The following is a 26614-nucleotide window of genomic DNA, read 5'->3' as shown; positions in this document are numbered from 1 at the left end:
CATCTCCCTCCACCTCATCTGACCCCCCCACTGCTCTCCCTCCCCTTCTGAGGGTCCTACCAACATCACATTGGGTGTTGGCCCTGGGCAAGCAGTATCAGCTGGTCCTGTCCACGGGACGGAGAATGATGATGGCTCACTGTGAGATGAGCTCTGGTGCTTCTCATTGTTTGACAAAGTTTTACTCCTACCTTTAGGATCACATTCCACTGTTTGCCCGGGTCATCCCTGCATGTGTGCTGGCCATTCCAACTCTTAGATCCATATGCACTTGGGGGCGTGCAAGAGGTGGTGAGGTGGACAGTTATGGAGATGGTGACCGGTGATAGGTTACTCACTGGATAGCTGTCCTCCAAGGCTTCTGATCCCATTCCCTGCTGCCTCTGAGGGTGTCCCCAGGTGGAACGCTAAATTGTCCTGGGAGCCCTGCCCCATGCCATCCACCAGCACCCATACCCCAACCCCCACCCGGTACACCCTCTACCCCAGCCCAGCCACTCCCTCACAACCGTCAGACAGAGGATTGAGGCAGAACAAAGAACAAAGAAAAGTACAGCACAGGAACAGGCCCTTCAGCCCTCCAAGCCTGCGCCAACCATGCTGCCCGTCTAAACTAAAATCTTCGACACTTCCGGAGTCCGTATCCCTCTATTCCCATCCTATTCATGTATTTGTCAAGATGCCCCTTAAACGTCACTATCGTAAGTTGGGATTCTGTTTTCCCGCCTGCAGCACACCTTCGCCCGTGGGTTTCCCAGCAGCATGGGGTGGCTCAATGGGAAATTCCATTGGCCAGCGACGGGATTATAGAATCCCGCCTCCAGTGAACAGCGCAACAAGCAGAGAACAGAGAAAGAAGCAGTTGGGAGATGGAAGAATCCCGCCCAGTTTCTCCTCAGCCACTCTGACTAAACTCTTCATTATTTTAACAACCTCTTTCACATCTTCTCTTAACTTTCTCTATTTTAAAGTGAACTCCGACTTCTACAGTCTATCCTCATATCTCATCCCTGGAAACATTTCAGTCAATCTCTTTCATTCACTCTCCAAATGCTTCAAGACATGATACCAAGAACTGCCCAGTACTCCTGCTGAGCCTGATTATATCCGTTTCGCTGAATCTTTTTTATTAATTCATGGGATAACGACATCACTGACAAGATCAGTATTTATTGACCATCCTGAATTGCCTTTGAGAAGGTTATGGTAAGCCGCTCTCTTGAACCAATGCAGCCTTTGTGGTGTAGGCACAGCCAGAGTGCTGGTAGGAAGGGAGTTCCAGGTTTTTGACCCAGTGACAGTGCAAGAATGCGGATGTATTTCCAAGTCAGAATGGTCTGCATCTTGTAGGGGAATTTGCAGAAGGTGGGGTTCCTGTACATTTGTCATTGGTCTAATATGGGTGGTATAATATTGGTCATTGTTCTGCAAGGTGCTGCTCAATGAACTTTGACAAGTTCATAGAATCATAGAGTTTACAATGCAGAAGGAGGCCATTCAGCCCATCGAATCGTCACCGGTCCTTGGAAAGAGCACCCTCCCTAAGCCCACACCTCCACCCTATCTCTGTAACTCCAACTAACCTTTTTTTGGACACTAAGGGCAATTTAGCATCGCCAGTCCACTTAACATGTTCATCGTTGGACTGTGGGACGAAACCGGCAGAAACCCACGCAGACACAGGGAGAACATGCAGACTCCGCACAGACAGTTACCCAAGCCGGGAATCGAACCTGGGCAGCTCACAGCTTTAGTGCAAAGGTGGTGTTTAATTGTGACTATTTACAGGATTGAGCCCTGGCCCCTACCTCTAACCTATGTGCTGCACCTGTGCTAACTTAACTGGTGTCCTGGATCTGGTTGGTCCCGGCTGACTGTCGGGTGTCAAAGTGATGAGGTGCCACCCTGTTCTGCCCGCTGTTGTGCTATGCTTCTTCATGTAGCATAAGCTGCTTCCTTGATGTATGCTCTGACAAAGGAAGGTTCAGACTTGGAGATAGGTTTAACACATTTATTGAACAGTTAACAATTCTCCTACTTGAGTTCGACTCTCCCGCTAATCTTACTATAGTAACTCAATCTAACTAACCAGTCTGCTCTAATCCATGTGGTGTGTGTGATGCTTCCTGATCTGTCCCTGTGTATCTGAGTTTTGCCTGTGGAAAGAGAGAGAAAGAACATGTGCGCCCTGTCCTTTTAAATGGGTTGCCCCCTTGTGGTAGTGTCACCTCTGGGTGTCTTGACTGCCCATTGGTCGTGTCCTATCTTACTGACCTATTGGTTGAATGTCTGTGTGTCATGATGTCTCTGGTGCTCCCTCTAGTGTTTATTTAGTCTTAGTGTATTTGCATTAACCCCTTATGTATTTACAGTGATGCATAACACCAGACCCGCTGCCGATCAAATGCGCCAATGTCAGGTGGGGGGGATTCAGAAGTACTGAGGTGTTGCAGCAACACTCATGCGGGAATCACCGGCACAGGCCCCATCACGTCATCCTCCCTCATGGTGCTCAATGGTCCCCGGACTACTCCATGGTATGGAGGTGAGGCCTGAGTGAGCTCCGGAGGCTCTCCCGTCACCTGGTGCTGCCAATCCTGGAGACCCGCTCTCGTCTCAGCCATGGAGCACTGAGACTGGGACATGCGTCTCAGCGAGTGAGACGTGTCCCTCACAGCCTCAGTCAGGTGCCTCTAGGACTAAGCCAAGTCCCTCTGTGCCTGGCCGAGGTCAGCAGTCCTTGGGCAATGCTCTTGTCGTGATCATTTGTGACTGGGCCAAGCTGCGAAGCGCTGCAGCAATGTCCATATGGGCTTGGTGTGTGTCTGACTGTGACTGAGCTCCCCTGACCTGAGCTTCTGCCATTGACCGCACAGTATGCCCCAACCCTTGGACATCTTGACCAATGCCTATGGCTTTTTCATCCAAGGCTTTCACCATGGCCAGCCCCTGTTAAGTGTTGGCCTGGGTACCATGCATTGCTGTCACCATCTCCTCCAGCTGAACCTGCAGGTGCTGGAAGGTTGCTGCCACCTCCTCCTGTAAACCCTGACTCTGTGTCTGCATCTCTACTAGTAATGGCATCACCATTTCCAGAAGCGATACAGCTGTTTCCTGGGATCGGGCACCCCTCCGATTGTCCGTTCCCTCGGGTGTCCTTATCTCTGCCTGATGTGCTGCAGTTTGTTTGACGTGCGCACCATATGGTGATCCAGGAGCCTTATCATTAATATGGTCCACCCGAGGTGATGGTGGAGGGTAAAAGTGAATGCAGTGTCGAGAAGTCGATGTCATCCCTGGATTGATCCTCTGTGGTCATCTGGGGTTGTGGCTCGGGGCTGAGGTACCCTAGATGGGCCAACTTCATTTCTTGGTGACCTTGCCAGATAAAAGACAAGACACATGGTGAGATCTCGGGAAGGAGTGGGCTCAGGAACAGGGGTGATTCACTTGCCAGAGGGACATCATTTTGCACTTTGTTGTCCCATTCCAACCTTCACCTGAGAGATAGCCCTCCCTTCCACCTCCCTGGCTAGCTCCATCGCCCTCTGCTCAGTGATGGAGAGGGCCATGATGTCCTGCTCACCCCCTCCAGTCTTCTGCTTCCAGTGATTATGGACAGTCTTTTCCTAGGGGACACATAAAGGACATGTTGAGATGCACAGAGGCAAGTTACACGGGGGGGGGGGGGGGTCTGTGTCTGGTGGCATGTGTGTGTGCAAGGCAGATGGCCAAAGAGAACAGTACAGGTTTGGTGTAGGCTGGGATGTGAGGGAGATGCAGCTAGCTGGATTTTGATTGGCCTCGGTGGAGGGGTGGCTGGGGAGTGAGGAACGGGTCTGATTCCAGGGAACAGAGGTGGTGACTCACCCGAGCTCTTCATTTTCTGATGCTGCAAGCCAATCCGCCTGATGAGGCCCAGAGCACTCACGACCTTTGCCAAGGCCCGGCTGGCGTCCACAGGCAGTAGCCTCCTGCCCACCCTGGAAAAGAGGGTGTCCCGCCTCTCCTCCACTGCATCCAGCATTCGGTCCAACTCGGCATCCATAAAGCGTGGTACTGCTCTCCGCAGGGCCATCTTCTTGGCTGGAATGAAAGGGTCTGGGGAGTGGAGTGCTTATAAGCAGCTCCAGCTTGTCAAGCTCTCGAGTGCCAATTCTGGCCCCAGTGAATCCAACACCGGCGGGAATGAGAATTCCTCTAGATTCACATGGGCTTAGTGCTGGACCATTAGGATGTCTTCAATTGCTCCGGAACTGGCGTCCCCAACAGAACGTGAATCCCACGTTTTGGTGTCCTGGTGCCAACACTTAGGCTTGAATTCTCTGCCACCTGCTATCGGTACCAGGGTCCCTGATGCAGCGGAGAATCAAAATCCAAATCTAAGTCTGCTTTTAGTCTCTGTCCGTAAGGTACTGCGTGTGACCGTCTCCACCCCCAAAAACTTCAGAGCCTTTGAAAGAGCCATTGTTCACAACACACTCCCTACTTAAACTAGAATACCACACCTGAAAAGCAACCACAATATGCTCACCCATCACTGTCTTTAAGTTCACTAAGCAAATCCAATAGATAGACTTTTATACCCCTCGAGCCCCCAATTGTTATGGGCCAGAATTTAGAGAACCCCAAAGTGTATCATGGAGTTCACCTGATCCACAACTTTTAATAGATTGTGGTATGGGGAGAATATGGCCCACTCTACAGGTGTGGTACAGCAGAAATGGAAAAATATTTTTGAAGCAAAACTAAAACTAAAACACACCCTGCAGCCAACAGCCTAAAACAGCCCAGCTCCACCCACTCTCTGACATCACTGCAGTAGTAAACACCCATTTCTTAAAGGTACTCTGACATGACAAAAGACACTAACTAGAAATCTACCCAGTACACCAAAATCCTTATCCTTATATTTTTATTAATATTGTCTTTCCTTCCCACCATCCTTTCCCCTCTGTGTTGTTTGTCTGGGTAGGTAGAAAGTGGAGGTAGTTAGGAAGTGGGAGGTTGAAAAAGGGGTATTAGATAGTTACATTTTCTGTCTGTTTAATTATAATACTGTACGTAATAAAAGGTTACTTGTGTTAAAGTTACAAACCTGGCGAATGCAGTTTATTGGGATTTGCAAGAAAAAGGAGCTGGTGTGGCCCCTGTAGTCCTACCAGCCAACTCTACTCTTCCGCTGATCATCTACCTCAATTGCACTCTCCTACACTATCACCATATCCCTTGAGTCCCTTCATATTCAAAACCCTGTTGACCTCTATCCTGAATATACTCAACGACTGAGCATCAGCAACTCTTCAGGGTAGAGAACTACAAAGATTCCCAACATTTTGAGTGAAGATATTTCTTCTCAACTCAGTCTGAAATAGCTAACACCTTATTCTGAGACTGTGACCCCGTGCTTTAGATTGCACAGCCATCTTCTGATTCATCAAGTCCCTTAAGAATGTTATATGTTCCAATTAGGTCACCTCAAGGAACGTACACCTAGCTAGCTCAATCACTCCTCATTCGGCAATACCCCTATTCCTGATCCCAGAACCAGTACAGTGAACGTTTGTTACACTCGCTCTCGGGCAAGTATGCCATTCGTTAGGTAAGAAGACCAATAATTCACAAAATACTTCAGGTGTAGCCTCATCAATGCCCTTTATAATTGTAATAAAAATGATTCACTCTTATACTCCAATCCTTTTTAACAATAGCTAACATACCATTTACCTTGCTAATTACTTAAAGTGCCTGCATGTGAACTTTATGTTATTCATGTACAAGGACATCCAGGACTGTACAAACATTTCCCACTTTCTTATTGTAAAATAATCTGCTTTTTCATTTTTTATGTCATTGTCGACCGGCGAGATTCTCCGCCTCTGAGAGTGTTGATGTCAATGCAGAATTTGTGGGCTTTCAAGACGGCACACCTGGACCAATTCCGATAATGTTAAGGGGCTACCTCCTCAGGGCGGCCAGGGTGAGTAGGCAGCACTGTACCCCTGGCACTAACACACGCCTCACACACCCATTACCCTACACACACCCCCAACCCAAAGGGCGGCCAGACCCCCAACCCTTCACCACATGCCGGTACCCATCCCAGCCGCCATGGCCAGGTGCCCAGGCCACTGAGGCCACCAGCTACCCACGCCTTGGGCTGCATGAGTCGGACTACCTAAGACCATAATTTTCTGTTCCCCCCACCCCCAGGAGAAGGCCGTGCACAACCTCCGGGTGTGGGGGAGGACAGGAGGGGACCACCAGACCTGCAGCCCCTCACCATGGCCGAGCAGAAGGCTCTGGACATGGTCGGTGGTCCAGAGGAATGGGAGGTCGCCGAGGTGGAGCTCGACCACGGGCGAGGAAGCGAGACCCTGCTTAATTGCGGTTCCCCAGCCCGTCATCTAACCATGCGTCTTGTCTTGTGTCCTACATGCCCTACTGGAGATGGGGCGTGTCCATCAGGCATCCCCGCCCCCAGCCAGTGCCACAGCCTTCCCCCCCCCCCCCCCCCCCCCCCCCCCCGTGAGCCTAGCAGGCCGTCCCCAGGAACTAGCTGCTGTCCAGACGGGCCTCGAGCTTCTGGAAGAAACAGTCCCATCTATAGTGGAGATGCATTCGCAGAGCCAAGGACTACATGAGGGGTTGTTGGCGAGCATTCAGTACCTGCAGGCACAGTTGGATGAGTCCAACCGCATGTAGCAACAGGAGGTGGTGCCGACAATGCGTGCTCCACAGACCACACCACATGAGTGGTGTCCGCGGTGGAGGCATTGGGGGCAACGGTTTCGGTAAGGATCAGCATGTTGAAGACCTGGAACATTCCGTGCAGTCGCTGGCCGAGGCCCAGGACAGGGTTGCCACCTCATAGGCAACAATGTCCCAGAGCCACCTGGAGATTGCAGCGGTGCTCCTGAACGTGGCCCAGTCACAGCGTGATGTGGCACAAGGCCAGGCAGAGATGGTCCACTCCATGTGCTCCATAGCTGCGAGCGTGCAGAACCTGGTCGAAACTAGGGTAGGTCTCCAGGATTGGCAGCGGCAGGTGGCGGGGGTGCCGGCAATGGTGGCAAACCCCACTGCCAAGGCACCCTGGTAAGCTCGGTCTACATTGAAATGGATGTACTGATCCGCCTGGGCCTCTGGGGGCTCCGAGACGGCTTGGATGCACCTGTGCACCAAGGTCGGTGAGATCCAGGACAGATCCCCACTCGGCACATGGAAGGACCCCATTGTGTGAAACTTCAGGGCAACTGGGAGTGGGTGTCATCCACCATAATCCCATGGTGACAGGTGTGCCATCATCTGCCAGATATGTCGCATTGTCTCTACTGAGCCAGAGTCTTCGATGGCATGCCCGTTCCGGCAGGTTCTCGAATGACATGTGGTGCCGGTACACATGAAGCCTTATGTAGCGCCTTCTTGGCACCTCCTCCTCCTCGGCCTGTTGGGCAGCTAGATTCTTAACCTGGGCGGCTGCCACCTGTCCCTCTGTGGCTGCACACTCTGCTGCTGCATTTTCCTCCTCATCCTTGAACAGCACCTGCTCGTACAGCCGCAGGGCATCCCCCAGGACTAGCAGGAAAGCCAGCATTGTTGGCTGAATTCCAATATCCATTGTCTGCAGGGGCTGAAAGGCCGACATGTTAGCATGATGCGTATCCCCATGCCAAGCCAAGTCCAAGGGGCTACACGTTGGCCCCAGTTGGCACTGTGGGCTCTGCCCCTGCATGTCTCTCCCCCCCCTAACCCCGCACCCCTGGCCTGGTCGGTGGCTATATGCACCGCTGCACCAGTAGGGGCTACTGTGGTGATGCCCTGGGTGGACCGCCGGTGGGATGGTAGCAGGATCTAGCGGTGGGGGGAGGGGGGGGGGGGGTGAGGTGCAGGTGGCACTCTGTAGATCCAGGGGCCAAGGTGGGTGGTCAGTCGCAGCAAGATAGCCGCCCTCAGGGCGGTCCATGCCCAGGCACCGCCCCAGTCCCGTGGGGTGTCACCCCGGCCACTCGGCCTGTTCCCCCTCCCTCCCCCGGTCCTGGGTCCCCCCCCCCCCCCCACCACCACCACCACCACCACCACAGCCAGCCCAGCCAGTGTCCGGCCCAGCAGCCTGCAGTTACTCCTCTCTGTGACCTTCCTCCTCTCCCTCAGCAGCCACCATGCCCATTTCACTATTTTTAAAAGCACAAGTGAATCCCGGGAACTCAGCCCATCGTAGAAGGAAAAGCGCGGAAGCCCCGGAGAATACTGGGTTGGGCCCACTAATGCTATGCAAACAATGTTTACTGTACATGCATTTTGGTACGCCGCTGTCAAGGTGACGGAGAATCGTGATTTGCCGTCAAATCGGTGCCCGTCCAATCCTGTTTTGCGATTTTGGCGTCGGCAAACGGAGAATCCTGCCTGATCACTTTACATTTTGCTGCATTATATTCCATATCTTATGTGTTGGCTACTTAACCGAGCTGTCCATCTCTCTGGGCAGCCTCTTTGCATCCTCCTCAATGTTTACTTTTCCACCTAACTTTGCATTCAGCAAATTTTACTATGTTCACTTTCAGATCCCTCTTTCAAATCAACAATATTGATTGCAAATAGATGTGACCCAAGCACTGATACCATCATACAAGTTCCAGCTTGCCTGAAAATGTTCCGTTTATTACTAATCTGATTTTTGTCCAGCAACTAATCCACATGGTTAGCACTGTTGCCTCACAGCGCCAGGGACCCAGGTTAAATTCCAGCCTTGGGCAACTGTCTGTGCGGAGTCCAAACATCCTCCCTGTGTCTGTGTGGGTTTCCACCGAATGCTCCAGTTTCCTCCCACAGTCCAAAAGTGTGCAGGTTAGGTGGATTGGCTGCGCTAAAATGGTCTCTTAATGACCAGGGATGTGCAGGTTAGGTGGGTGAGAGAGAGAGGGAAGAGGAGTCGGCCTAGGTAGGGGGCTCTTTCAGAGTGTCAGTGCAGAGTTATTGGGTCGAATAGCCTCCTTCTGCACTGTCGGGATTCTATGGATTTTATGGAATACTTTATTTCCAACCCCATGAGTCCTAATTTTTGTAATAATCTTATGTGGCACCTTATGAAATACTTTTTGAAAATTCACATACATTAGAACCACTGGTTCACCTTTATCCATTCATCCTCAAAAAACTTCAACAGATTTGTCAAACATCATTCCCCTTTCATAAATCCACATGGACTCTGTTTAATGATAATATGGCCAGACTTCTAAGCATTATTTTCAGAAATGTGATTGACACAGAATAATAACAATAATCCTTATTAGTGTCACAAGTAGGCTTACCGAATGAAGTTACTGTGAAAAGCCCCTAGTCGCCACATTCCAGGGCCTGTTCGGGTACAGAGAAGGAGAATTCAGAATGTCCAATTCACCAAACAGCACATCTTTGGACTGTGGGAGGAAACGGGAGCACCAGGAGGAAGCCCACACAGACACGGGGAAAACGTGCAGACTCTGCACAGACAGTGACCCAACTGGGAATCGAACTCAGGACCTTAGCGCTGTGAAGCGACAGTGCTAACCACTATGCTACCATGCCACCACGTGAAATGGCACGAGAAGACGTCAGGTGCACGCTCAGATGCCATTGCGCATTGACGCGATATTTCAGTCAGCAGGCATGCATAGGAGTCAGAAGTGCGTCCGCCAAAAATCAATCAGCCATTTAATACATGTGAAAGGGTAATCAACTGGATGAGTGATAATACTGGCAGATTGACTTCCTCCCCCACATGTGCCTTCCTCCAGAACCAGCCAGGACCCTCCACTGACACCTGAGGAGGTGCCGCTGACGGATCCACATGCGTTACAACCTCTCTCACAGCCAGGCACTAGCACAGATACAAGCATGTTGGTGGACTTTTGGCTCAGATAGTAATGCACTGTGGAATCGACATGGTACACGTGTCTGAGGAGCTTGCGGAGGCAGAGGTGTCCAAAGCACCAGTTGTTGGAGGACTGCTGGAGGCCAGGACCATACAGGATCCGAGGCAGATGATGTCTCTGCTGTTCTGCATCAAGTGGCAGATGCTGGATGTCCGGGGGATGCACGGGAGATCTGGTGGAGATTCCTGAGGGTCTGCATGCCATGGTCTCTATCATGGAGTGGACAATGTGGAGCTTGAGCATTGTGTTGACTTCTGACGCGCTTCTGACTCCTATGCGGGCCTGCTGACTGAAATATTGCGTCAATGCGCAATGGCATCTGAGCCTCCTCAATTGAGAGTGGTGACTCTCATAGAACGGCTGCTTCAGGAACAGAATCTGAGGCTACACTCGGACCTCCGTGCCCACATCCAGGCTGTGACCTCAGGAGGGCACTGCCAGTGTGTGAGATTGATGAGGCACCTTGGGCTGGATTCTCCGATTTGCAGGCTATGGGCGCGATTCTCCGCTCCCCACGCCAGGTGGGAGAATCGCGGGAGGGCAGGGCAAATCACGACACGCCGTCCTGGCACCCCCCGCAATTCTCCCACCCCCCCAAAATGGCGTGTCGCGGAATCGCCGGTCGCCGTTTTTCACGGCGACCGGCGATTCTCCGGCCCGCATGGGATGAGCGGCATGACGTTCCTGACCTGTTCACACCGGCGGCAACCACACCTGGTCGCTGCCGGCGTGAACATAGCGCGAAAGATAAGTTTGGGGCCTGTGGGGGGCGGAGAGGGGATCGAGCACCACGGCCGTGCTCGGGAGGGGACTGGCCCGCGATCGGTGCCCACCGATCGTCGGGCCGGCGTCTCCAAGAGACGCACTCTTTCCCCTCCGCCACCCCGCAAGATCAAGCCGCCACGTCTTGCGGGGCAGCGGAGGGGAAGACGGCAACCGCGCATGCGTGGGTTGGAGCCGGCGAACCTGCGCATGCGTGGCTGATGTCACTTAGGCGCCGCCGTCGCGTCATTCTCGGCGCGACGCTTTGACGCAAGCGTCAAGGCCCGGTGGCCGAGTTTCTCGAAACGCCGCTCCGGGGGGGGGGGGGGGGGGGGGGGGGGGGCGGTAATAGGGGGCGAGGAGCGGCCTCCGACGCCATCATGAAACTCGGCCGAGTTCACAACGGCTTTCCCGATGCCATGCGGCATCGGAGAATCGCGCCCTCAATCCGGAGGAAGTGTCTGGTTTTATGACCAAAATGTCGGCGGCGCCCCCACACCGATGTTCCGCCTGGTGGGGGGGCTAGCAGCCACGCCACTTACCTGCAGATACGGACAGAGGATGACTGGGCATACAACATGGCGCCAGCCGTCCGCGGACCACGCCTGCCAGATAGTGCCCCCTTGTAACCCCCCTCGACACCAAGGCTGTCGGGAAGTCGGCTTTTCGAGGGCGGAGCATCGGGGGAGGGCCTCAGGTGATGTCCTGAGGCCATCCCAACGGCGTGCGGCACACTCAGCAATTACCCGTTTCCGAGCGTTTCCGAGGGGGGGCGGAGCATCCGATAAACAGTACCGCCCCCAATTTCGGCGTAAAAACAGATTCTTCGGCCAATCGCCGAACACGATTTCAGCATCGGAGAATCCCACCCCTAATCTCTCCGCTAGGTACCCATTTATCAATGGTGAGCAGGGAGGTCCAGATGTGCATCACGCTGGTGGTCGAGCTGCTCGTCGTCTCTATCTACCCCTTTCATGGCACTCTGCACTAGGGTGGCAGCTCCTCCACCCCTCTGCCAGTGATCATGGCATCTTCTGAGGCTGCAGCAACTGAGGAGTGTCCTGCTGTTCTCAGGCAGGCACAGGCCCTGCCTTAAACATTCTCCACTACCGCTTTCCTCAGTAACTCACAACCCCCCTACCACAGACACTCCCCACAATCTCCCTTCCTCCGACACTCCCTCCCCTTCCTCCAACACTCCCTCCCCTTCCTCCGACACTCCCTCCCCTTCCTCAGATGCTCCCTCCCCTTCCTCAGTAACTCACAACCCCCTACCACAGACACTCCCCACAATCTCCCTTCCTCCGACACTCCCTCCCTTCCACAGACACTCCCCCCCCTTCCACAGACACTCCCTCCCCCTTCCCCAGACACTCACGCCCCCCCTTCCCCAGACACTCACGCCCCCCCTCCACAGACACTCCCCACCCCTTCCCAGGACATACTTCCCCCCCCCTCCACAGACACTCCCCACGAACCCCCTTCCCCAGACATTCTCTGCCCCTTCCCCAGACACTCCCTCCCCCCTTCCCCAGACACTCCCTCCTCCCTGCCCCAGACACTCACGCCCCCCCTCCACAGACTCTCCCCACCCCTTCCCAGGACACACTGCCCCCCCTCCACAGACACTCTCCCCCCCTCTTCCTCAGACACTCCCTCCCCCTTCCCCAGACACTCCCCCCTTCCACAGACACTCCCTCCCCCTTCCCCAGACACTCCCTCCCCCTTCCCCAGACACTCCCTCCCCCTTCCTCAGACACTCCCTCCCCTTCCCCAGACACTCCCCCCTTCCACAGACACTCCCTCCCCCTTCCCCAGACACTCCCTCCCCCTTCCTCAGACACTCCCTCCCCTTCCCCAGACACTCCCCCCCCCCCTTCCACAGACACTCCCCCCCCCTTCCCCAGACATTCTCTGCCCCTTCCCCAGACACTCCCTCCCCCCTTCCCAGGACACACTGCCCCCCCTCCACAGACACTCTCCCCCCTCTTCCTCAGACACTCCCTCCCCTTCCCCAGACACTCCCCCCCCTTCCACAGACACTCCCTCCCCCTTCCCCAGACACTCCCTCCCCCTTCCTCAGACACTCCCTCCCCTTCCCCAGACACTCCCCCCCCTTCCACAGACACTCCCCCCCCTTCCACAGACAATCCCTTCCCCCTTCCCCAGACACTCACGCCCCCCTCCACAGACACTCCCCACCCCTTCTCAGGACACACTGCCCCCCTTCCACTGACACTCCCCACCCCTTCCCAGTACACACTTCCCCCCCCCCTCCACAGACACTCCCCACGACCCCCCTTCCCCAGACATTCTCTGCCCCTTCCCCAGACACTCACGCCCGCCCCTCCACAGACACTCCCCACCCCTTCCCAGGACATACTTCCCCCCCTCCACAGACACTCCCCACGACCCCCCTTCCCCAGACATTCTCTGCCCCTTCCCTAGACACTCCCTACCCCCCTCCACAGACATACCCCACAACCCCCCTTCCCCAGACACTCCCTCCCCCCTTCCCAGGATACTCACCCCTCCTCTTCCACAGGCATTCCCCATAACCCTCTTTCCCCAGACACTCCCCACCCTTTACCAGGCCACTCTCCCCCTCTTCCCCAGACACCCTCTACTACCTCCCTTCCCCAATCTCCCCTTCTCTCGACTCTCTCCCCCCTTTCCCCAGACACTCTCACCTTCCCTCCCCCCACCCTCTTCCCCAAAAACTCTCCTCCCTATTTCGCCAGACACTCTCCACTACTCCCTTCCCCAGACATTCTCCAAGCCCTTCCCCAAATATTCCCCCACCGCCTCTTCTGCAGGCACTCTCTACGCTTAATCCCCAGTCTCCACTAACCCCCTTCCTAAGACATTCTCCCCTCCCTTCCCAGACACTTCATGCCCTCCCCACTTTCCCGGACACTCTTCCCCAAATACTCTCCCCTAGCCCTTCCCCAGACACTCTCCATTACCTCTTCCCCAGGCACTCTCCACTACTCCATTCCCCAGACACTCCCTCCGCTTCCTCCGACACTCCCTCTCCTTCCCCAGACACATTCCTCCCCTCTTCCTCAGACGCTCCCTCCCCTTCCTCAGACGCTCCCTCCCCCTTCCCCAAACACTCACGCCCCCCTTCCACAGACACTTCCCACAATCTCCCTTCCTCCGACACTCCCCCCTCTTCCTCAGACACTCCCTCCCCTTTCTCAGACACTCCCTCCCCTTTCTCAGACACTCCCTCCCCCTTCCCCAGACACTCCCTCCCCCTTCCCCAGACACTCACGCCCCCCCCCTCCACAGACACCTCCACAATCTCCCTTCCTCAGACACTCCCCCCTCTTCCTCAGACACTCCCTCCCCCTTCCCCAGACACTCCCTCCCCCCTTCCCCAGACACTCCCTCCCCCCTTCCCCAGACACTCCCCCCCTTCCCCAGACACTCCCTCCCCCTTCCTCAGACACTCACGCCCCCCCTCCACAGACACCTCCCACAATCTCCCTTCCTCAGACACTCCCCCCTCTTCCTCAGACACTCCCTCCCCTTCCCCAGACACTCCCTCCCCCCTTCCCCAGACACTCCCTCCCCCCTTCCCCAGACACTCCCCCCCTTCCCCAGACACTCCCTCCCCCTTCCTCAGACACTCCCTCCCCTTCCCCAGACACTCCCCCCCTTCCACAGACACTCCCCCCCCTTCCACAGACAATCCCTTCCCCCTCCCCCAGACACTCACGCCCCCCTCCACAGACACTCCCCACCCCTTCTCAGGACACACTGCCCCCCTTCCACTGACACTCCCCACCCCTTCCCAGGACACACTTCCCCCCCCTCCCACAGACACTCCCCACGGCCCCCCTTCCCCAGACACTCACGCCCCCCCCCCTCCACAGACACTCCCCACCCCTTCCCAGGACATACTTCCCCCCCCTCCACAGACACTCCCCATGAACCCCCTTCCCCAGACATTCTCTGCCCCTTCCCTAGACACTCCCTCCCCCCCCTCCACAGACACACCCCACAACCCCCCTTCCCCAAACACTCCCTCCCCCCGTCCCCAGGATACTCACCCCTCCTCTTCCACAGGCATTCCCCATAACCCTCTTTCCCCAGACACTCCCCACCCTTTACCAGGCCACTCTCCCCCTCTTCCCCAGACACCCTCTACTACCTCCCTTCCCCAATCTCCCCTTTCTCTCGACTATCTCCCCCCTTTCCCCAGACACTCTCACCTTCCCTCCCCACACCCTCTTCCCCAAAAACTCTCCTCCCTCTTCGCCAGACACTCTCCACTAGCCCTTCCCCAGACACTCTTCATTACCTGTTCCCCAGACACTCTCCACTACTCCATCCCCCAGACATTCTCCACCCCCTTCCCCAAATATTCCCCCACCGCCCCTTCCGCAGGCACTCTCCACTAACCCCCTCCCCAAGATATTCTTGCTAACTCCCCAAATACTCCACTCCCTTCACTCTCCAGACACGTCCCACACCCATTTCCGGCATGCATCACTTTTGCAGCCAGGGGAAAGGCGGCAGAGCGTGAAGGGCACAGATTCAAATAATGAATTGATTGGGCCATTTAAACTCAGTGAACAGGACATGGTAGACCCAATTTTCACTCGAGGAATGGCCTCAACCTGCAGTATGTGTGTTCACAACTTCATGGTGGAGACATAAATGCTTCTAAAAGGTGAGAAAAGGTATGTAGAACTGTCAAGGTGTCAAATTATTTAAATCTCTTGCACTTTGGATTTTGAAAAAACTGCCTTCTAGCATCTCTGAGAGTGAAACAAATCAGTTCTAACAGTTTCAGTAGATATTTGTTGACATAACCCAAGGGCTACCATTATAGCATAATTACTGTTTGGCTGCTTCCATACCTGTCATTATCAAAGTGAGGGGCTGTAAGTTTACAGTTTAACTGACAGCTCCAAGAGGTTATTGAAGATTTAATTGTGTTTAATGTGGGGTTATGAATATAAATGTTTGTTTTGTATATGGGATTAAGTGCTTGAGGGGATTTAAATGTTTTAATAAGTGCATTGATATAATGAAGTGATAGATATTTGTAATTTTATTTCATCTCAGCAAGGCTCCTGAGGTCTGCCCATGGTGGATACTGGGTAATTTGACAAGAGGATGTAAAGGCAAAGGGTGGTGGGTGGTGGCGTGAGCTGGAACTAAGTTGACATAGGGCTATAAGGATCCAGGGAGATGAATGTGGGACATGGGTTGGGGTGGAGAGTAATAGGGGCCATTGGGAATGTGGGGAGGGTTTGTGTTTGCATGTGTTAGCATGGATGGGCATGAGGAGTGGGTAGGAGGGTGAAAGATTGTGAGGGCTTAATATTCAACAATACAACTGAGACGAAGTCCGAGAGAACTGAAGCAGGCCTTTTAACCAGCCTGCCTTGGCACGCAGCAGCTTCTGCCTTCAGTCTGTGTCTCGGGGCAGTGGGCCCATATCCACTGTCCCCTCCCCCACACTTCTTCCCGAGTGGAGTGTGAAATTTCCCAACTCCATTTACTTGCCTCTAAAGTGAAAATCCAAATGAGAAGCATAGATGATTTATGACACAGAAGGAGGTCATCATTCTCGCCATCGTGCCTGTATCAGATAAAAATAACTATCCAGCCTATTCCCATTTCCAGCTCTTGAGAGTGTGGTCCTGTCGCTTACGGTATTTCAAGCGGTGATCAGCTTCACCAACTACTGGGTGAAAATAATTCTCAACTGCACTCTAACCCCACTACCAATTATTTCAAACATAAGCCCGACCCCACCCCATCCCTACACCTTCCTCCCTCCCCCAGTTATAAACCTGTATGCGAATGGAAATAGGACCTTTCAATCACCTCTACTCAATTACTTCATTATTTTGTACACTTCAAGTGAATGATCCCCCAGCCTCCTTTGTTTCAAAGAAAACAGCCCCAGTCTAATCAATGTTTCCTCTTTGGTAAAGTCCTCCATTCCTGGAAGACCTGGGAATCCAGGAGGAGAAAGAGGCAGATGTTCTGGCCTTTGCGTCCCTGGTAGCCCGGAGATGGATACTGCTAACTTGGAGGGATTCAAAGCCCCCGAAGTCGGAGACCGGTGAACTAACATGGCGAGCTTTCTCGGCCTAGAGAACATTAAGTTTGCCTTGAGAGTGTCACTGTTAGGTATCGCCCGGAGGTGGCAACCATTCATCGACTTCTTCGCGGAGAATTAATCGTCAGCCGGTGGGGGGGGGGGGGGGGGGGGGGATGGGGGTGGGAGGGGGGATTAGGGTAGCGTAGAATAGGGGGTCAATTAGGCGGGTCTTGCCGGGATGGGAGTCAGTGATTGCACTATGTATATTGTTCTTTGTACATTGTTTTTATACTGTTGCTGTTTGTAATGCCAAAAATACCTCATTAAAACTGTTTATTAAAAAAAAAATCCTCCATTCCTGGGAACATCCTTTTAAGTCTCCTCTGTATCATCTCTTGGGAGATCCCATGCATGCTGTAATATGGGAGCTGTGGCCTAACTAGAGTTGTATGCAGTTCTAGCATAGCCTCCCTGCTCTTTTATTCTACACTTCAGCTAGTAAAGGAAAGCAAAATGTGAGCCTTTTTAATCATCTTATCCACCTGTCCTGGTAGGTTCAGAAATCTGTGGACATGCACTCCAAGGTCCCTCTGTTCCCCTACACATTTCAGTATCCTACTATTTGTTGTGTATTCCTTTGCCTTGTTTGCCCTCTACAAATGCATCACCTCACACTTCTCTGGGTTGAATTTCAGTTTCCACTTTTCTGCAAACCTGACCAGCCCATTGATGTCTTCCTGCAGTCCACAGCTTTTCTTCTCAATATCAACCACATGACCAATTTTTGTATCATCTACAAACTTCTTAATCATGCCCCTTACATTTAAGTCAAAATTATTGGACCTAGTACAGAGCCCTACGGAACACCACTGGCAACACTCCAGTCACAAAAATACTGGTCAACCATTGAAAGGACCTTTGTTTACTGCCACTGCTGAGCCGATTTTCACTGGGATCCCATGGTCTTTCATTTCTCTGACCAGCCCATCTGGGGCCTTGCCAAAATATAGAATGTAGAACATACAATGCAGAAGGAGGCCATTCGGCCCATTGAGTCTGCACCGACCCACTTATGCCCTAACTTCCACCCTATCCCAGTAACCCAATAACCCCTCCTAACCTTTTTGGTCACTAAGGGCAATTTATCATAGCCAATCCACCGAACCTGCACGTCTTTGGACTATACTTGCTAGAATTTACATAGACAACATAAAATGTGCTTCTTCAGCCTTGTTAGTTTCTTTAAAAATTGAATCAAGTTAGTTCGGCATAACCTTCCTTCAACAAATCCATGTTGACTGTCTTGGACTAATTTGCCCTTTCCTAAATGGCGATGAATACTGTCCCTCAAAACTTTTTCCAATAATTTGTACATTACTGGGGTTAAGCTGACAGACCAGTAATTATTTGGTCAAGTCCTTCTTCCCTTAGTAAACAATGATACAATGTTGGCAGTCCTCGAGTCCTTCAACACAATGCCTATGGCTGGAAAGGATTGGAAAATGATGGTCAGTGCCTCTGTTACTTCACCCTTGCTTCTGCTTTGCAGCCTGGGATGCATTTCATCCAGGCTTGGTGATTTATCTAAACCCTTTAATATTGTCTCTCGCTATGTTTAACACATCCAGTATTTCACAATCTTTAACTACAATGTCTGCATTGTTCCCTCCTTTTGTGACAGAAAGTATTTGTAATATTGTGCGGTTGTGTGGGAATGGTGGCACTGATGATGATAACTTCAACAGTTTATTACAATGGGTCTTAGTCTGCTCCAACATGCCTTGTCTGTAGCCTGTAGCGGGATTAAACTCTGGCATCCTCTCCCACATTGCTTATCACTACTGGTGCACAGGCCATATGACAATATGTTAATGGTGCACAATCTACATCTTCCCCATTTTTAGTTGGGACAATCTGTAAATGCATTCAATAAACAGCACTGAAATGGTGGTAAAAACAACGGAGAGCTTGAATACACAGAGCACGAACTTGAACTAAACGTTTGTGCAAAGCCCAAAAGAATCACTCTCCCTCCTTTTTCGAAGCAGCACATAAAGATAGTCCTTAAACTTGGTGTTTGGTCTGCTCAGCCAGCCCAGCCTGCAGTTGACTGTCTCTGGGTGGCAGCTGAGTTATTTTTTTTATATTTTTCTTCAAGACATTTTCCATTTTACAACATACAAAAAAAAAACAAACAACTTTATACAATTTTTGTAAAAATATCCCCACCAACTAGTGGCAGCTATTGCCCACATGGTGGATAGTACCAGGCGAGCCTGGGTGACTGTAGGACTTGTTGTATTGGTAGCAGGAAGAGCCTCTGTCTGAGCTGGTGTGGGAGGCATGGACTGCAGACTCGATGTGTCAGCCTCCTTGGCACTTAATGTGACTGATTCAGGTACCTGAAGTAGATGACGTTGGTTCGTGACATACACGGCACCATCTGAGGTGATCACATAGCTGTTCAGTTGAGGAGCATGGCTTTGTACAGCAGCAAGTTTGTCATGACACCATGACCAAGAAAGCACAACAGCGCCTATATTTCTTCAGGAAACTAAGAAAATTCGGCATGTCCACATTGACTCTTACCAATTTTTACAGATACACCATAGAAAGCATCCTATCTGGCTGCATCACAGCCTGGTGTGGCAACTGCATGGCCCAAGATCAGAAGAATCTACAAAGAGTCATGAACACAGGCCAGTCCATCATGCGAACCCGCCTTCCATCCAATAGATGGAAGGTGGGTTCGCATGATGGGCTGGCCTTGGGAAAGTGGGCAGCATTATCAAACAACCCCTCCCACCTGGTTATTCACTCTTCCAACTTCTTCCATTGAGCAGGAGATATAAAAGTCTGAGAACACACACTAACAGGTTCAAAAACAGCTTCTTCCCCGCTGTTACCAGACTCCTGAAAGACTCACTTATGGACTGAACTGATCTCTTCACACATCTTCTCTACTGAGTAGTACTACACTCCGTATGCTCACCCATTGCCTGTATCTATGTATTTACATTGTGTATTTATGTATGTCATTTTATTTCATGTGTGGAACGATCTGTCTGGACTGTACACAGAACAATACTTTTCACTGCACCATGGTACACATGACAATAGAACAAATCCAAATCTAAATATAACCAAAGTAATTTATAGATGATTTGAAAAAGTCACACTTTTCCTTAATAAATCTCAGGTTGTGGCTCTGTAACTGTTTCAGTGTAGCTTCCACATTCATCAAATATTCCTGTTTATCTGAACCGGTGATAAGTATGTCATCTAAATAACTTTACACACCATTTAATGCACTTAGAATTTGATCCATAGATCTTTAAAAAAGAACAGGCACAGATGTTATTCCAAAAGGAAGTCATCTGTAACAAAACAGACCATTGTGCATTACTCTGGTGAGTAGTGGCTGTGATTCGGCAGTCACATCCATCTGTAGATGTGTCTGTGAATCAATTTTACTGAATTTCTGTCATCCAGACAGTCCAGCAAACAGGTCTATCAGCGGCAGTGGACACTGATCTGTGCACGAAACTGGGTTAATAGTAGTTTTAAAATCACATCAAATTCTCACTGAGTCATCCCGCTTTAATACAGGAATGATTGGTGTCACCCATTCCCTTGTACAACAGGTTCAATGACACCTGTCCTTACTAATCTGTCCAGTTCTTCTTCAACTTTAAGCTTGAAGGCATATGGTATGGTTACAGCTTCGAGACATTAGGGTGTGCTGTCTGGCTTGATTCATAGAGTCTGGTAAATCTTCAAACACCTTCTCATACTTCTTCAGAAGTTTTTGAAAGTTGCTCTTTGAATCTACAAATTGATTGGCTGTTTCCCAGTTAAGCCTAATCTCAGCCAGCCATGCTCTGCCAAATAGAGCAGGAAAGTTCCACGGGCAAAGTGAAAAGGCAACTTTGGCATCTGTCCATTTCCTTCTATTTTCACAATAATGAATCTTTTTAATGGTATGATCTCTTCAGTGTTCATCCTTGGGATCACATTTGATGGTTTTAAAGGCAGATGCTTCAGCTTTTGATGATAAATTGTCTCAGGTATTAGTGATACTGTTGATACTGTTGCACCCTTATCCACTTGCATTTTAATTTCACGACCATCAAGTTTTTGATATGCCAAAAAACATTGTTGATCTTGTTGCATTGACAAGCTACCTAACTTTAGCTCTTGATGTAGCTCAGTTTCACTGTCTTCTAAGTGATCCTGAGCTTCATCCACTAATTTGCAGACATGACTGGATTGTTTACCTGTGTTGTTCTTCTTGCACTTCCTTGTTATAGAAGACGTTTTCTGAGCTCAACACACCTTAGCAATGTGGCCAATCTTATCACAGTTCTTGCATGTATTTGATTTACTCCAGCATTCCCCCACTGAGTGTACAACAGTGACATGGTTGCACTTTTTCAGCCTTGTTCCTCAATGTATTCATTTTGTGGATCTTCACTACAGCCCCATCTACGTATCTTCTCTCATAGAAAGCTCCATAGATGTCCAACTTCAACAACAATTTTCAGAGTTAAATGACTCATAATGAGCAGCGTCCCCTGAACAACTTTACTGCGTAACCCACAAACCAGACTGTCTCGAAGAGTAGCATCAAATGTTGCACCAAATTCACAATATCTCACTAATCTTCTTAAAGGTGCTATATACTATAAACTAATTTTACTTTCTTCCTGACTACAATGGTGCGACCTTTAGATCCTCCAATATCTAATTAGCTATTAAAATTAATTGGAATCCTTCTTCATATGAATTCTGTTTCATAATCCTCATCAAAAGTGTCCATGACACTCGTTCCCACCATTTATGAATCCCAAGATCTACACTACGTCCCTTCTGACTGTATTGGAAAGTATAGCGCAAACACTGCCTTGAACAAGCAACTAGGAAACTCTCCCCTTCATGTCTGAGTAATTAGACTTTTCTCCTGGGTAGTGGCCCATGCAGAGTTGGCAGATTTTGAAATCCCCTTTGCCTGCATAGTTCCACCACGTGTGCGGTCCCTACAGCCCAGGCCCCACTCACTTCAATGCAAGCAAGTCTTCCCTGATTGTCAGTCTTCTTACTCATAGTTGCTGTAGAAAACTTTTGTTAAACCTTCACATCGATGGCTGTGTTTCGCCCAGTGTCTGTGAGTGTGTGTGAGTCCAGTTCCAAGAATCTACCATTGCTTCTGATGCCGTCCTACAGTTAGTCAACAAAAACTTTCTTCCAGTGATTTTTCTGTCTCAATCCTCATCGCCAGGTTTCTTTCCTGTTTTTATTTTGTCGCCGCAAAAAGAAACAGTATGACAGTTCCCACACTCTGGATTCTTGTAAAACACGATCAGAGGATTATTAAGAGTGTTGCTCATACAATTAAGATAGTGATCTGCCCAAAGCCCATGCAAACAACTCTGCTGATGTCACTACACATCACGTGATGCATAACCAGCAGGAATGTATTCCCAGACACCGAAAAGCAGTCAATCACCACAAATCTGTTTTCTATCAATGACCCAATTTTGTATCCATGCTGCTGCTGTGTCTTTTGTCCCAATGTCTTGAATTTAGTTAACAGGGGAGTGGTATATTGTCAAACACCCTTTGAAAATCCAGACATACAACATCAACTGCATTGCTTGCACTGACTCTCCCTGTTACCTCATCAGTGAATCAGAAGTTTTAAGATAAATATATTATTATCCCGGACCATACCCCAACATTGGGCAGGAACCCCAATACTTTTAGTAAATTTGTAAAGCTGTGAGGAAAGTATACTTTGCTCCAGGAGCGACTCCAGGCACAAATAAGGATATGGTATATTAAAACAAACTTTATTATCAACACAGTATTAAACTACCTGTAACAGCACAGAAAATATAGTTACAATTACCAGTTAAACAATGCTTAACAAATGAATGGAGCACTTTGACTTCTAACTGGCACCTTCTTTATCTCCAAACAAGCAAAACCCATCGTAAGTCAAAAAACTCTTTTAAATAGAGTTAGAAAACACAGGATTACTTGTCAATCTTTGGATAGGGATGTCTCTTGAGTGACTGCTTGAAGAAGGAGAGATCCTGTCAGATTAATGCTGAATCTCTGACAGCCTTCTGCAGAAGCTGTTGTTCAGCTCACTGTTGTTCAGTTGACTGCCACAGGCCTGACACCTCCCTTAACTATCCCACTCAAATCCCATGACATAATTACTTAAATTTAAACTCAATGGGCGCCATTCAACAGAAATTAAATAGAGTCCCGTGTCGAACACGTTTAGACAGTTGTTCCCTGGCACCAGCAGTGCCGAGAAGAACCCGCTTGTGAATGGGCCTCTGCTTCATTTCAGGCCTCGCAGAGGAACACCCCACCAAGACCGCACTTAGTCCCAATTCTTGCAAGATCAAACTCTGTTCACTTTTCAGGGCAGTGGCGTAGTGGCATTATCACTGGACTAGTAATCCAGGAACCCAGGGTAATACACTGGCATCCCCAGTTCAAATCACACCATGGTAGATGGTAAAACGTGAATTCAATACAAATCTGGAATTAAAAAGTCGAACGGTGACCATGAAACCATTGCCGATTGTCGTAAAAATCCAGCTGGCTCACTAATGTCTTTCAGGGAATTAAATCTCTTGTCCTTACCCAGTCATGTGACTCCTGACACACACAGCGATACGGTTGACTCTTAACTGCCCCACTGAAATAGCCTCGCAAGCCAGTCAGTTCAAGAAAAGTTAGAGATGGGCAACAAATGCTGGCCCAGTCAGTGATGCCCACATCCCAAGAATGAATAAAAAAATAATCCCTGGCATGGGTAAAATGCCACCCAAGCACCTTGTCAGTCTGACACCCTGGCAGTGCCACCTGGGCATCCTGGCACCGGGTGGCACTGCCAGAGTGCTCAGGTGGCATTGGGGTGCCAGAGTACCACCCTGCCTAGAGCCCGACTACTCATGGGCCCCTGATCACCTGGGAGACTCCCCAAGTGCTAGTACACCTGATCCACGTTGGTGGAGACCAGTGCTAAATGGAACTTGCTAGGGGTTGCTAAGACGCAGGGGTTAGATCCCGTGCCTATGGTTACTCCAGCGAGGGTATATTCAAGTGAGCCTGACTAAAGACTTGAATATGAAAATTTAGGCCCTGCCCATTATGGTTAGCATCTAGATTGTGACACCACACAAGACCTTGTTAGACCTTGCAAGACAGGCTGAGGCTAGTATATTTGACAAGGGACGTCTTGTGAGATTTACCGACCTCGTCATGTCCCATGTTGGGCGCACCGAAGCTGGTGGATCATGGCCAATGTCTGTAATTATCTACTTCCCAGGAATCATAACAAAAACCTATTAGGCCTCTCCCTGTAAACATAGGCATGACTTGAAAAAAAGGATGATCTCATATTTACAACATTTTAATTGCACCTTCTGCAGGCACTAAGTCTGTCTTTCAAACCAGGATTGTAAAAAATATGACTGCAGTAGATGCATACAGACCCTAACCGAGGCTTTTAAAACATTAGTGCACCAGATACATGTAATATATATAATAAACTCCAGCATTCATAATAATAATTTATTATTATTATTACATGTAATATATGTAGTAAACTCCTACACACATCACATAGTCACGTCACAAATTGTGATACTTCAAACAGGTAGAAGGTATAGCATCCAAAAGGCTGCAGAGCACATTTTTCTGGCAGCTTGACTATAACATATAAATGTTGTATGGTCTGCTCTGAACTGGTATTGCCACCAGAAACTGTAAGTTCAACTGCATTGGACTAATTCACCAAAAGAAATATGTCATTCATCCCAAGGGATAGGTGCCTGGGCAGACTTCCAATTTTTAATATCAGGTTGCCTTGTGTGTGCTTCCAGAGCAAGGCTTTTCATAACTGAACAACAGGTGGGAAAACCTGTTCATTTGAAAAGTTGTACAGATTTGAAAGAATAGTTCTTAGAATTTTCGGCCCTTATGTCTGAGAGAAGAAAAGGGAGTGTTTGCATGTACAACCATTGTTACCCTCACCTACTGTCATTCTCAGTAATACAGAGATATACAGTGCACAACAGTGACCTAGTACTCAATGTAATGATGTCTTAGCTCTGATACAAAACATTTAGCCTGAAACTGTGGTAACTCATCTTTGTTTGCATCTCCTATATGCTCTTTCCAAGTTGATGTGGAAAGAGTTTGTTACAACCACAAGCAGAGCATTTCAACATAAGTTGCATGACACACTAAACAACAACACTTAACAACTTATATTTTTATAGTGTCTTTAAGGTAATAAAATGCCCCAAGGTGCTTCACAGGGACATGATACAACAAAACGTGGAACTGAGCTACATAAGGAGATGTAAGTAAGGTCAGATGATCAAAAGCTTGGTCAAAGAAGTAGATTTTAAGGAGTATGTTAAAGGAGGAAAGTGAGGTAAAGAGGTGGAGAGATGTAGGGAAGTATTCCAGAGTGTGGGGCCTGGGCAGGGCCATCAATGGTGCAGCCATTACAATCAGGGATATTCAAGAAGCCCAAAGTAGAAAAGCACAGATATCTCGGAGGATTGTGAGGCTAGAGAAGATTATGCAGATCAGGAAGGGCAAGGCCATGAAAACAAGGGTGGCAATTCTCGGAAGGATGAGACAGAGGTTAAAAGGGAATGGGAGTTTATTTAACGGAAAATTCAAGCCCAACTTGTGAAAAGCTTGGCTTAATCTCAGACCGTTGCTGGAGAGAAGGATGGAGTCACTAGCTAGCGTACAGAATTCTTCCCAATATTTAATTGGAGAAAATGTCTGCTGCAGTTCAGGAATATTTTAATGGGATCATAAATTAAGGTTGCAAAAAATAGCAATGGTCTCCAAACAGCCATCTGTCCATCCTATGTAATCATACAAATAACATGGAGGTCCTGGAATGCTGTGTAATTAAGGCATTGTGGGTGTTTCCTAGCTAATGGTGTGACTTGGATCAATGGTGTTTTATGGCCAGATTCAATCTGCACAATCATTGAATAAAAAGCATTTCTGTTCATGTGGCCTTTGTACACACTTGGAAATGCTAAAACCCAGTGAAAGTCCTCCACTCTTTCCAGCTGATGCTTTCTTTTGACAGAGAAAGTGATTAATATGTAGGCCTAAAAATTGAATAGTGCCACACTCATTCTTTGGGTGCAAAAACTGGTGCTTAAGGTTCCAATATAATGGACAGGGCGCACATACTCACTCCCCATCACATGTGCACAATATTGATAATAGTGAACAATAACATGTCCAAAGCCCACACTACAACACAATGGGTCTTTTGCATGTACAAATTAGGGACCCAACACCAGTTTGAGGCCATTAAAGTCTAATTGCCTGAATTTGCTGTATAATCATGAACTTGACTTCACCATCTAAATTGTGGAGCGCAACAAGAATTCCATGGAATTCTCATCTTTCATACGTTCTCTGCAGCAATTGCAAACACTCCAGGAATATGTGGCACATAAATTAAATAAATCACCAAAAATGGCAACCTCCATGTTAGATAGATGGAAAGAATATCCCTCCTTGCAGAACCAACAGCTTTTTGATATATTTTATCATAGAATTTACAGTGCAGACGGAGGCCATTCGGCCCATCGTGTCCTCACCGGCTCTTGGAAAGAGCACCCTACCCAAGGTGAACACCTCCACCCTATCCCCATAACCCAGTAACCCCACCCAACACTAAGGGAAATTTTGGACATTAAGGGCAATTTATCATGGCCAATCCACCTAACCTGCACATCTTTGGACTGTGGAAGGAAACCGGAGAACCCGGAGGAAACCCACGCACACACAGGGAGGATGTGCAGAC

Source organism: Scyliorhinus canicula, chromosome 8 (assembly GCF_902713615.1).
Source record: "Scyliorhinus canicula chromosome 8, sScyCan1.1, whole genome shotgun sequence".
NCBI lineage: Eukaryota > Metazoa > Chordata > Chondrichthyes > Carcharhiniformes > Scyliorhinidae > Scyliorhinus > Scyliorhinus canicula.
This window is presented reverse-complemented; position numbering follows the sequence as displayed.